Genomic DNA, 4,680 nt, shown 5'->3' on the forward strand with positions numbered 1-4,680 from the left:
TTGCATTGAAGAAGTTAGGTTCGGTAGAGAACAAAAGCTTTTAAAGCCAAGAAAAAATGAGTGCTCTCTTTATTGCTTGTGTAACAAATTTCAAACCATGAGTAAATTTTATCTAAACATACATTTAGATAAAAATTATAGTGTCATTACTAAGAGAGTGAAGACAAATGTTTTTATCACATAAATTGATTAAATTAATTGGTACGAAGTTCACCGAAAATATACTAAATTATAGAGCTAAACCAAAATAAAGGTAACAAATAACAGTACAGAAAATACCAGTTCATCTTTTAACAAGAAGTCCAAATCGATTCCTTTATATCTCAAGAATAGAGCATAACAGTTCATCATTTAACAGAGACAAGCTGTCAGTTGAAAAATGTTACTCTCTCCAAAGAAGATTGTGTTGGTGTTCTTCCTTGTTGCGTTTACTGCACTTGCAGTTTCAACACGGCAGTCACGCACCGATTGCCAGTCGACTTGTGGAACCGTCAAAATCGAGTACCCGTTCGCGACCTCTTCGGACTGTGTCCACGAAGAAAAGTTTCTCCTAAGGTGTGATGAGGAGGAGCAAAAGTTGTTTTTGAACAACTCAAACTTAGAAGTGCTCCGCATCTCCTTGGACGACGGAGAAGTAGAGGTACTTGTGGACGTTATTTCCCTATGCAACATGGAAGGAGATGGTGGAAATATAATCCTACCTATAGAAATACCTGGTTTTATGTTCTCGAACAAGAATCAACTATTTCTACTTGGTTGTAATATTGATACGTTTTGCATTTTCACGATGAGGAATGGAGGAACCACCACATTTACATGTGAGACACAGTGCGATTCTCTACCACCAGTAGATAAATCATGTTCTGGTTACAATGGTTGCTGCCGTACTTCACTCTCTAATGTAAACAGCCAGATATTGATAAATCCAGGGAACTATATTGGTTGGTCGTCGTCGTACTCGTATCCTTGCAAATATGTTTTTGTGGTCAAAGAAGGATATTTCGTCTTTTCTGAACCGGAGGATCTTAAAAACCTCCGCAACTTTACAAGGTTTCCTGTGATACTTGATTGGCTCTTGAGTCAAGGAACATGCCAACAGGCAGAAGACACGAGCTTCTGTGGAGAGAATAGCAGATGCATCGCAACTAGTAATTGTACTGATTATGGGTATTCTTGCAAATGTCTAGACGGGTTTGAAGGGAATCCCTACGCTCAACATGGCTGCAAAGGTAATACTTTTTTTGTTTCTTTTTACCTATACTCTATCCTAAAATATTTTCATCTACACTCTAATTGTCACAGTTTTTTTTTTTTCACTAGACGTGGATGAATGCACAGTGAATGCTCATTCTTGTGGGAAGGACCATTCCTGCAAGGACGTTGATGGAACCTTCAGGTGCAAGAAGAAAAAGGAATGGACAACAATAATTCTTGGTAAGTCTTTTTTTTTTAATTATTTCGTTTTCTTTTCATATATCTCCCTCTTTTTCTCTCTCATATTTAACTAAACCCCTCAAGGATACAAATAATTAAACCAGTAAGCGTCATCGGATGCTTAGCCTTCTTGGTCGGAGTGTGCTGCGTACTCCTCAAACTCAAGCTCCGTCAACTAGCCAAACTTAGAGAGAGGCGCTTCGAGTCAAACGGTGGAGTCTTGCTGGCGCAGAGACTCCTAGAGTCACCGAACCAGTGCATCAAGATATTCACTGAGGAAGAGATCAAGCAAGCCACTCACGAGACCAGTTTCCTTGGTGGAGGAGGCCAAGGAGTCGTCTTCAGAGCCACTCTTCCAGACAATGTTGAAGTCGCTATCAAAAGATCTCGAAACTGGGACCTTGACCAAGCTGGGCAGTTCGTTAACGAGATCATACTGCTTTCCCAAATCAACCACCCTAACGTGGTGCGACTCTTAGGTTGCTGCCTCGAAACCCCAAGTCCCCTCCTCGTCTACGAATACGTTCCCGGTGGTACCCTTCATGACGCCTTATTCGATTCATCTCTAGCTTGGTCTGAACGTTTAAGGATTGCGGCAGAAATCGCCGAGACTTTATCATACCTCCACTTCTCGGCTCCTGTCTCTATAGTTCACCGTGACATTAAACCTGAGAATATTCTTTTAACTCAAACCTTGTCTGTGAAGCTATGTGATTTTGGAGCCTCTAGGCCTGTTCTTACCAGAACAGGCCAGCTCACCACATTGGTCCAAGGTACCTGGGGCTACCTTGATCCGGAGTATCTCCGGACACGTACCTTAACAGAAAAGAGCGATGTTTATAGTTTTGGCGTGGTCGTGTTGGAACTGGTGTCTGGGGAAAAGGCGTTAAGCTTTAACCCCCCAGACGGGGAAAGAGTTCTGGTCAGTCACATAAACGCCGCATTCAAAGAAAATCGCCTGAGTGAGGTGATGGATCAGAGGGTGGTGACTGCTGACAATCAGGCAGTGATCCACAAAGTAGCTCTTCTGGGGATGAGTTGCACCAGAATGTGTGGAGTTGAGCGGCCAGATATGAGAAGAGTGGCTGAAGACCTTCGAGGCTTACAAGCTTCAGGGCAAGTAGTGCAGGATGAGGCGGGTCCATCTGGAACAACTTTTGAGATCGAAGAAATTAACTAGACATTGTCGTCCTCTAGATCTCTCTATCTTTTTTGTTTTTGTTGATTATTATCTTGCTAGGGTATGTTGGCGCTACGTGCTGGATTTTGTACTACAATATATATATTTTAATGATCTAAAAACTTTTTTGTGTGTTTTAGCAAACATATGAAAATATTTTAATTATATATTACTTTGTCTATCAGTTTTTGAACTTATTTTAAAAATAAGCGAAAGTTGAATATATGCATAAAAAAAACATGACACAACCAATATTTGTGACTACACAACAATTTCTGAGTATTAATGCTCTTATAAATGAATAGAGTTTTTGTTACCGTCATATCGAGTTGTGCAAAATGCTTTTGGAATTCGATGATTACTTTTGCTTGTTTCATTGGTGACATTTGATGAAGATGTGAAAACAGAGCAAGATTTGTCAAAAAGAAGTGAGAGGACATATCAAAGTGTTTGTGATTTTAGCTCAGGTTTGGTTCTCTTCTTTTCCTACTCTCTTCTTTTGCTGTGTAAGATTTGGTTTTAACAAACAACTTTTTCATTCATTTTTGCATACATCTTACAATCGATTACACTTAAGAGGGTTATTGGCAAATGAGTTTTGGAGATTTTGAGATTTATTGTTATTGGTTCATTGATTTTAACAATCTTACTAAAATTCTTTGTTATTGGTTTAAGAATTTTCAAAATTCATTAAAATTTCTTGTTATTCAAAAACTTTGGTTACTATTGATCGTATGATTCTAACTAAATCTAATGTTATTGGAAGATGAATTCTCTCTATTTTTACTCAAAAGATGTAACTTTTAAAATATGATGTGTATCCATAAGATTTATAAAATCTTTGTGATTGAAAAGTCTAACAAACAAAATAATTATCCTTTTGAATGTATAATTATTGTTTTATCATAAAATAAAATAAAATAATAAATAAAATAATTTTTGTAGTTTTCAGATTTTATTTTTTTGAATTCGAATTTTTTTTAAAAATTATATGTTTTAATTTTTTTTATAGTTTTCAAGTAATATATGTTATAAAAAAATTCGAAATTCGTTTTCAAATATAAAATAAAAAGGGCAATTCTCCTAAATAGATCATTTTCAAGTTTTGATCACAAAAATAGACAACAAGGAGGAAAATGACCAAAATGTTTCATTTAATAGGTAAAAAAACTATAATACCCTAGATATATAAAAAAATAATTAAAATAATTAAAAAAATAATTTATATTTATAGTTTTAGATTATATGTTTTCAAATTCGAACTTTTTTATAAAATTTCATTTAAAAAAAAAATTTTGAAACTTTTTTTTATTTTATTTTTCAAATTTTCTTTTTGTAATTCGAAAATAATTTTTGAAACTATTTTAAAACATTTTATTTTAAAATTTATAATATTTATATTTTATTTTATAAAATTTTAAATCTCAATCCCAAATCTCTACCTCAAATCCACACCACTTAACTCTAAACCTTATGGTTTGGATTAGTTAACCCTAGGGGTATAAGTGTATATTTACTCTTTAATGAAACATTTTTGTCCTTTTGATCTTTAGAGCCTATATTTGTGACATAAATTTTTTTAGTGCTATCCTAGGGTATTTCCCAAATAAAAATAGTTTCAATTCTTAAGATATAAAAAACAAATTCAAAATAATTTGAAAAAATATTCATGAAGTAGCAATTTAAAAAAGTTTTATCAAATTTTGTAAGTTAGTGTATATATTTTTTCTTAATTCAATTAAATTTTAAAATTTACAAACTCTACACAATTTTATCTCCAAATAAACCCCTCCCCCCCTAATCTTTATAGGTGACTTTTTACTCATTCTATTCCTTGCTCAGTTACACCTAATCCATACCTCTAGTCTCTAGACCAATCTTTTTTTTTTTGAATAAAGTCTCTAGACCAATCTTACACCCACAACTTAACTATTCTAACAACTCTTACTAATGACTTGTTACGATCTTGTTCATCATCTTCAGCTTTGACTTTGTGTTGATTTGAAATTCTTCTCTCTCTTCCTAATCACCACGCTCTTCTTCTTTTTTTTTTTTTTTTTTTTTTT

General features: G+C 34.3%; 1 pseudogene; it reads left to right on the forward strand.

The window, feature by feature from the left end:
• The first annotated feature begins 373 nt into the window (after positions 1-373).
• On the forward strand, positions 374-2,483 carry LOC106326305 (annotated as a pseudogene).
• The last annotated feature ends 2,197 nt before the right edge of the window (positions 2,484-4,680 follow it).

Source organism: Brassica oleracea, chromosome C2 (assembly GCF_000695525.1).
Source record: "Brassica oleracea var. oleracea cultivar TO1000 chromosome C2, BOL, whole genome shotgun sequence".
Taxonomy (NCBI): Eukaryota; Viridiplantae; Streptophyta; class Magnoliopsida; order Brassicales; family Brassicaceae; genus Brassica; species Brassica oleracea.